Source organism: Medicago sativa, chromosome 4, assembly GCF_051527215.1.
Source record: "Medicago sativa cultivar Bolivia chromosome 4, Bolivia_mono, whole genome shotgun sequence".
Taxonomy (NCBI): domain Eukaryota; kingdom Viridiplantae; phylum Streptophyta; class Magnoliopsida; order Fabales; family Fabaceae; genus Medicago; species Medicago sativa.
In genome coordinates this window covers 7,082,571-7,091,379 of record NC_140752.1, presented here as the reverse complement: position 1 = coordinate 7,091,379, position 8,809 = coordinate 7,082,571, and the positions used below count along the sequence as shown (strand labels likewise).

Here is an 8,809-nt window from a genome sequence, read left to right as displayed (position 1 = left end):
ATATGATTAGAGAAATTGCATATATTTGAGAAATTGCAGATAAAACGAATTAAAAAAGTTAGAGATCGGCTTAGTGGTGGATGATATTAGTGGTGGATTCAGTACCAACTTTATATATTATAAAGTTAGAGATCGGCTTAGGAGTCCTTTTAATTTTGGGCAACACTTTTGATAGAAAACTCTCCTTTTACGTATGGATGTAATTGTCTTGTAAATTATTTAGTTGTCATGCAAAACTCTATATAACTCTGACCATCATTATGAAAAGGAACCTTTAATATATTTTTTGAATAAAATTTATGACTTATGCTTAAAAAGGTTTTCCACTTTATTATTTTCTTTCTTTCTTTTAAAAAAAAACATACACAATTTTTAGTGTTAAAATTTGGGGTGTTACATCAATTTCACAAAGAAATCTTAAAAAACTGTCAAATGTCGAAATACAGAGCATATGGATAAATGCTGAACAAAATCCCGAGCATTAAATTCTTATGCTTTTTTATTCTTTTAAGGCGTTAGGTCAGTATACTCAACTATCATTTGCTTGGATAAAATATATGATAAAAAAATCAGGATACAAATACAATTAAACACAATGACAATTTTAAATTGAACCATATGGTATGGTGAATACAAAATTTTGGGGATCAAAATGTTTCACCAACCATTTTTACGAAAAATATCGTAAAATCAATTTATCATTCAATTACTCAGATTATTTATTTTTCGACACAGGTCTGGAACCTGACGCTGTAAAATTTAACACACACGATAAACAAATCCTCTACGATTGTATCAAGCCAAATAAATGTATAGCAGAATATACAGAACATGCTTTATATCATAAGGGTTACTCCCAATTAGTGACAACTTATCATCAATGTGACAATCATTGGACAATATTGCAAGAAACTTGTAACGCAAGAAATCACGAAGGTATTAAATCCAAATTGGATTGTCATCCGGAGAACATCACCTAACTACCTAAACTACGTCTAAAAATCACATCCCTTCAAAACTGCTCTAATCAATTAAAGTTAGAAAGATTAGCCACCTAATTATGTTAAAAATCAAATATAATTTTCTTACAATTTAAACCGCCACTTTTGAAGAGAATAAATTCAGATAACTTGCATATTTTCTGATACAATAGGTATCTATCTTAACGTAGGCTTAGGATCAATAGAAAATCAACTTACATTAATGTTTGGAAACCAAATAAACCAACTTATGGGAATACACTAATTACATTGATGTTTCTATACTGTGTATTTAGTAGGAAACCAGATAAACCATTATTTTAGATTTATTTGGGGTTATACCATTATTAGTGTATATACACTGATTAGAATGTGAGAATATACTAATTAGTATATGATACTAAATAGTATATGGATTATACCACAACTATGAAAATTTTATGTTGTGGCTGCCTTGTGGTTCTGCAATTTATGATGTGGTTAAATATTAATACTAACATGACTGCTGATGCAAAAACTTGACACCATTGCCTTGGATATGTGAATGATAATAAACTTAAAACAATAAAGAAATGAAGTGCAAAAGGAAAAAATAAAATAAATGTGCAAAAGAAATTAAAATGCATGAAAATAAAAAAATGAGATGCAGTGATATAAAATGCGATAAAAATAAAATGCATAGAAAATAAACAAACTGGGAAAAAAACAAAACAGAATGGAATCAAGGGTAATGTGCTTGGCTGAATACGAAAATGGGCTGCAAGCTGGGTTGGTTTATCGGACCGATTCGTGGGTCACAAGCTGGGTCGGGTTAAGAGATGCTATAAATGAATATTTCAACCCAAAAAATTCATTCTAACCTTTTCTTTCTCTCTCTACCACTTCCTTCTCTCTCAAGCGCTCTCTCCTCTTCTCTTATTTCTTCTTCTTATCCGACGGCAAGGTGAGGGGTTCCGGCTGCGGTTGGCCGGCTGATGCGGCGGCACCACCGGGCCGGAACCCTAAAAATTAAATATTTTAGTTTTTTTTCTTGGTCGTTTCTTCTCTACTCCTATTGTTTTCTTTACTGTTTTTTTTTCTCTTTTTTTTATTACACAATAATAAAAAATGTTTTAAACCTTAGATCTAAAAATTAGAAAGAAAAAAAAAGCACCTTTCACGTTTGAATTGTGGTTGTATGGTTTGAATTCGATTTTTGAATGGTTGAGTATGTGGGTGTTACTGGTTCGTGTGATTTGTGTTTGTGTGATGGCCGATTTGGATTTGTGACTGTGGTGTTGTTGGATGTGTCGATGGTGATTTGATGTTGTGTTGTGCGAAAGAATTGATTCTGTGAGTTTGCAGGTTGTTGTTACCATCGACACAACAAACCCAACGTGACTGTCATCTCCATCCAACAAACCCAGCCGCCGTTCACACAACAAACAAAATGGTTGAGATCTCACCATCACACCCAACGTGACTGTCATCTCCATCCATCGTCACTGTTTCTGTTTCTCTACTTTGTTCTCCATTTTTTTCGTTCCTTGTCATCTCAATCTCGACTGCTATCTTTCAAAGGTTCGTTTTTGTGATTCTCACTGTGATTAAGGTAGCTTTTTTATTTAAAACTGTTATGTTTAATGGGTTTTTGTCGATTCTTTGATTATTCATGCTTTAACAACTTTATTTTATTTTCTTTTTACATAGTTGGCTTGGATCTTTGTTTTCCGTTTCGTCATTTTCCAGATGTGAGATTAAGGTAAGATTTTTTTGATTTAAAACTGTTATGTTTATGGGTTTTTTTTTTAATTTTTTTATTATACATGGTTTGATTCTATTTAACAGCTTTACTTTATTTCCTTTTTACATGGTTGGCTTGGATCTTGGTTTTGTTTGACATTAAAAGGTATGTTATTATCCTCTATTGTTGTTTTTTTTTTTTCTGTTTATGATTTTCTCAATTAGTATAATACTCTTTAATCAAATTTATCTATCTAACTTTTTTTTTGTTTTCGATTTGATATTGTGAAACTTGGATTGGCTGTCAAAAAAGGAAAACATAAGGTATTTTTTTTTCTTTTTAGTGACTGTTTTAGTGTATTTCTTGCTGATCTTGTGTTTTGGAGTGTGTTTCTTGCTGATCTGCTGTTTTTTTTTTATCTAAAGTGGAACAAGTGAAGGTTAAGTTGTTACCACTATATTCAGTAACAGATTCAGTGTTTTCATTCATATTTAAATTAGATAAAATAAGGTGTAGCATAAACACAAGCAATATGAACTAAGCTTAGATAATACAATGAAACGTGCTGCATTATTTTCATTCTCTTTCTAGTTAGTTAACAAGTACTAATAGTTTGATATTCTTTCTGCACTTTTTTTTTTTGTTATGATTGTGTTTTATCAAAATACACAGACATGTAAATTGCAATATATGATATGTTGTATTCTATTTGAATAAGGTTTTCATTTGTAACTATGTTTATTAGTCTATCTGATTGAATAAGATTTTTATTTGGAATAATGTTTATTTGTCTAACAAATTGTTCTCTGATTGACTTTTACATGTTTTAAACTTCAAAGTTGTTATGGAGCCTATGGAGAAAGGTGGCAGTATCATGCAAGAAAGGCAAGGACTTATGGAGCAAGGTGGTAGTGGCTTGCAAGGAGAAAGGCAAGGAGCAAGACAAGATGGTAGTGGCTCGCATAGTAAGTAACTTAGAACTAAGTCTCCTATTTGAATCATTGAATGTTCTTCTAATTTGGCCATAAGGGTAAGTTGAACAAGTTGTTGCTGGAATTATGGGCCGATGAGAGATAACAGGCACTCCAATATATAGATTAAGTTGGAAACTAAGTGTCTGCACATCATGCAAAACTGTTGATTATCCATATGATCTAAATATACCTAATCTAGTATTTTTTTCTCTATTTAAGTTCATGCTTTATTGTTAGGGAACTACCATTGTGGATGCTCTAAGAAAGTCACATATCTTGTTTCCATTTATTTATTTTGTTCCATTTTTTGGTATTTTTTAAAAATAAAAATTTGTTTCTAATTCCCTATTAAAAAAACATTTCGATATTTTTTTTTTGAAACAATTTTTGGTTCTTTTTATTTATTTTCATGTCCTATATTTTTTTTTAATTTTCATGTCCTATATCTTGGGTTGTGCCAAAATATGAAATATGAAATTCTATTTTTGGTAATAGAGTGGACCGTTATCTTTCAAATGTTCGTATTTACTAAGAGGCATTTAATTCTTGTGTTTTCATTTTAAATAGCTTGCCTCTTTGTTCGATGGCTTGCTTATATGACCTCTGTTTGACATTTATTTTAGGCTTTGAATAAGTTGGTGACAGAATCTTGTGAGGATAGATACAAGAAAAAGCCTGATTGAATAAGATTTTTTTAATTTGATTATATGGAATGATTGTCGATGTCATGCTTATGATGGAGGGAGGTCAATGACTCAATGTATAAAAGCTCCTTTGAAAACAGAAGTCACCCTTGAATGGAACTCAAAAATGAAAGCTTGCAATCTTCCTCCATGTGGGTATGAACTTTCCGATAACCTTCATTCGTGTTTGTTGTACTTGTACACTGTTTCCATTAAGATGACTACACAAGTATTGTCCACCTTTGATCCTGATTTATAAGTAAGAACTATTTATTGCAAGTAAATTTAAACTTGTTTGCTTTAAATAATGCAAATCGAAATAATGATAAGATGATGCATCTTACATTTTTTCTTGTAGTATTTAAAACAAAAGAGAATAAATACTAACACAAGTAAAAAAAAATTCCTCTAAAGTTGCCGGAATTTTTTTTTGTTTTTGATACTTAATTTACTATGGTATGGCCCAATAGAAAAAAGGGTTTAAAGAAAGGAATCTTTAATGATACTTCAGTGGGTGTGTAGAAATCTAAAGGAATAAAGAATGGCATCTTTGAATAAAAGATTTAAAATTTTTACAGCTGCAAGCTATGACACAAGTTATTAGTAAATATAATGCATTTTTCATACGTATAAAAACATAGGCTGTAGTAAAATCACTTGATCACTTTTTGTCAATTAAAGTAATTACAGGATTGTTAAACTAAATTTTGAATTAGTAATATTTTCTTAACACTTGATCAGCCTGAATCAAAATTTATTTTAATTACCTTTTTTATATATTCAAAGTAAATAATATATGATATTTTGTTAAAATGAAAGTGTTATGTTTGGATTTTGTCTTCACCTTTTACTTGCATAATGTTTCATATTAGTTATTATTATTCGTGAAGTATTATATTAGGAACTAAATATCTACATTCCTTTAGTTTATTTTCATTTGTATTTCCTTAGTCTTTTCCTTGTTACTTACTAATTCTTTTCCTTACCTGCCTTTCTGTCAAAACTACTTTCAGTTAGTTTTTATTTTTTTATTTTTTTTTATGATTATGAATAGTATATTCCCTTTTTAAAATCCATCTCACTATTTTTTAAAATTTAAAAACAAAATATTAACATCCTCTTAAAAAAAACTATTATGTGATAATCACCTTGACCCAATTACAATCATTAAAAGGATCTAACCTTTGCGTTGTGCTTTATTACGATTCTTCGCAGAGCACTTGCATTTTGAGATGTACGACTCACATTTGCTGCATCCAATAGGTATGTATAGGTTTCTTGTGTTGTGTAAGATTTGCATCTGATTTTCCTCCTTACTACATTTCTTGTCTTTGTGTTCCTGAAAAACATTCTCCATTTTTCACCAACCTTTAGAATAAACTTAAGAAAGAGGAAATATTTATGAAAAAGTTATTGATGTTGGATTATTAAAGATTACCTTCTTTTAGTAGAAATTTAACTGCACATGGTCAACCTCAACCTATCACTATTAAGTGCACATGGTCAACCTCAACCTAAACCTATCACTATTAAGTTCACTGTTAATAAAACTAAATTATCGTGTGCAGGAATCTCAAAAGGGTGTATTAGGCAGAACGATGGTACCTAATCAGCATCTTCCACTTTGGAATCAGACAACCAACCTTGGTAAGGAATAATGCCAAAATTTATCTCTACATTAAAAAGTTTAACATTAAAGAAAATAAATATGCAACCTTATGCATTTTATGTAATCTGTGCATGGATGAGTTTCATTACCTTGATTATTAGGTGGAACATGCTCTTAAGTACCTTTCCTGGACTTCTTGTGTGTTGTAAATCAATGATTCTTGAATAGAATGCAAGCACTGCTCATAAAATGTGTTAGTTTTCTTTCTAAATGTATGTTTAGATTAGTGGCATTTTTGAACTTGCTGGTGTGGGTGCTTCAAGCACTATCTAGAATATAAATCAACAACTTGAATATAACATGCAAGCACCGCTCAATAATAGATAAACTGCATTCTTGAATATATCACGAGAATCTTGACGTGATTTACACCTTGGACATATTCCATAGAAATTGAATGATTCATTTTTTCGTTCTCACTTTAATAATTGTATCGATCAAATCGTCATTATAAAAAAATAGTTGTGCATAAAGTGAGAGATTTTATTCTTTTGAATTTATTTTAGTTGCCAATCATTGGGCACAAATTAAATCTGATGCTTATGCTCCTAATTGAGTTTTCTATATCTTTAATTTCTAAATGTTGATTACACTATAACAGTGTATGAGAAGATCATTTGCTTTCATTACTAAGGATTTCATCTACATAAATGAAGATGATAAAAAGTTAACGAAAACCATAAAAGGATGTATATTAGAAATATAAGGAATATCTTTCTATAACTTAAATAAAAAATGAAGAGGTCACCTTTTTCATACAATAACATCTCTAGTAATTTTATCCATGTTGAAATAATTCTGCAGGGAAATGGGAAATTGAACATGTAGAACAGTTAGATTATGGGCAAAGTGAAGAGACGACAAAGCAATAGAGAGGTGGAAGGAGGAATTGGAAAGGGATGGATGAACTGCAACAAAAGCATCATATATATAGAAAAATAAAATCAAATAAGACAAGCTTTCAACTTGTCTTTATAGTATTTAAATATTGTTTTTTCTTTTTTGGCTTTTATAGGGCGGAGCCTTTGTATACTGGATTGTATCTTTCTTTCAGGTGTACTCTATTAATTTTTTATTAAGTACCATCACCTCATAGCAGGAAACCCAGGCCATTCATCGGGTAGAACATATTAGGGTGTAGGTAAAACACCCTATTCAAATTATGGAGTATTCAGAATTCTGTGAAAAGTGTACCGTAACCCTGTCACAACCATCAATTCACATTACTGCACAGCTAGCAAAAAGGCTAATGAATAAATTAAAAGAGTATTGATCACCGAGCCAATGTACCAACCCTAAGGATTACACTTCTGAGAATTAAATGGGCACAGTAAACGAGCTATATAAACCCAACTAATAGCCACATTAACTGGGCCACCCCCTATTAAAATTATTTACCCGTCCAAATTAATTCAAAATTCTGAAAAAATCCCATTGAGGATGAACAGTTCTCCCCCAATAGGACTAAAGTCACGTGTTTGGATATCTAGCATTCTATACTTATGTTTAGCCTTTTCTTAGGCACATACATGATATTATGTTGTCATATACCCAATGGCGGAGTCAGGTAGGGACAATGGAAGGCCATGACCACCCCAAAGTCTCAATTTTCATTTTTAATAGGTATTTATAAATTTTGAACTAATTTATATTATATACATTGACATTTGCATCTAAGTTTCAAGCATTTACATCGAGTGTAGTCGTAAAGCAGCGCGCCTATAAGTAATGTGTCATGAGTTCGATTCTTGTTAAGGGACCTAAGTAAAAACACCTAAACCACTTGAACTATAACTTCATATGCGGGTCTAGTAAACTAATACAATCGTAAAGGCTTTTTGTTAATCTGAAATAAACATCCCTCTCTTGTTAGTCTCAATATCCTTCGACGGTAATGTCAAGAACCACATGCATGACTCATCGGTCTCATTCTCAATCACTCAAAATCCTAAACCACTTGAACTATAACTTCATATGCGGGTCTAGTAAACTAATACAATCGTAAAGGCTTTTTGTTAATCTGAAATAAACATCCCTCTCTTGTTAGTCTCAATATCCTTCGACGGTAATGTCAAGAACCACATGCATGACTCATCGGTCTCATTCTCAATCACTCAAAATACTAATAAAAACTATTGGTCATTTGCATCTCTCACAAATGCAATCAATAAGATTCCTCCAAATTTGATTTTCAACTGAAATCAATCTATCCCCAATAAATGGTTTACAACTTGTCATATACCCCTTCTTACAACCATCAAAGCAGAAGTAAACAATAATGAATCTTGGTTGAACATTTAATAAAGATTTCTCCACATTTATATTACAAGTGTTCCTAGTTGACACCTTTATAAGCTCAACTACATACCTCAAAAGCAAAATATATTGTCTCTGTGTTAGGGTTTTGTTTGTTATATGTTTAAACTTTAAACTGATATAAACTCTCTTCAACTATAACTTTGTTAGTACCATTCAAAACATAAACATATGAATTATGATACCCTAAACACGTTTTCAATCCCCAAGGCTATCTCAATCTTCACCATCATCAAAGGTAACACTTTTGCCCTCATCTTTACTGCTACTTGAACCATCATATTCAGTATTGTTTCCCTCTTGTTCATGGAACACATAAACCAAAACTCCTTTTCCCTTGTCAATGTCAACAACGTAAGAACCTTTAGTCACCTGACTAGCATGAACATAGTTTGAAACATCAACTAACCCACTAATCTCATCCACACCATGCTCAACAAATATTTTAACCGCAAAGTTCTTAC

The 8,809-nt window shown here is 31.3% G+C and overlaps 2 long non-coding RNA genes across 6 annotated transcripts; one reads left to right on the top strand and one right to left on the bottom strand.

Annotated features, from left to right (window-relative positions):
* The first annotated feature begins 1,837 nt into the window (after positions 1-1,837).
* LOC146925890 (uncharacterized) lies at positions 1,838-7,305 on the top strand. Of its 5 annotated transcripts, XR_015033973.1 has the most exons (9): positions 1,838-2,571; positions 2,670-2,721; positions 2,808-2,868; positions 3,016-3,026; positions 3,543-3,668; positions 4,301-4,516; positions 5,576-5,623; positions 5,929-6,007; positions 6,834-7,305. It is a non-coding gene; the product is annotated as an uncharacterized LOC146925890 (long non-coding RNA). The 5 variants fall into 5 exon arrangements; XR_015033974.1 differs by lacking the exon at positions 2,808-2,868 and having other exon boundaries at positions 1,838-2,540; XR_015033971.1 differs by lacking the exon at positions 2,808-2,868 and having other exon boundaries at positions 1,838-2,540; positions 2,869-3,026.
* Positions 4,471-6,916, bottom strand: LOC146925891 (uncharacterized). The gene is made up of 5 exons (XR_015033975.1): positions 6,778-6,916; positions 6,119-6,207; positions 5,881-6,033; positions 5,543-5,840; positions 4,471-4,608 (listed from the first exon to the last, which is right to left on the bottom strand). It is a non-coding gene; the product is annotated as an uncharacterized LOC146925891 (long non-coding RNA).
* Positions 7,306-8,809: the final 1,504 nt, after the last annotated feature.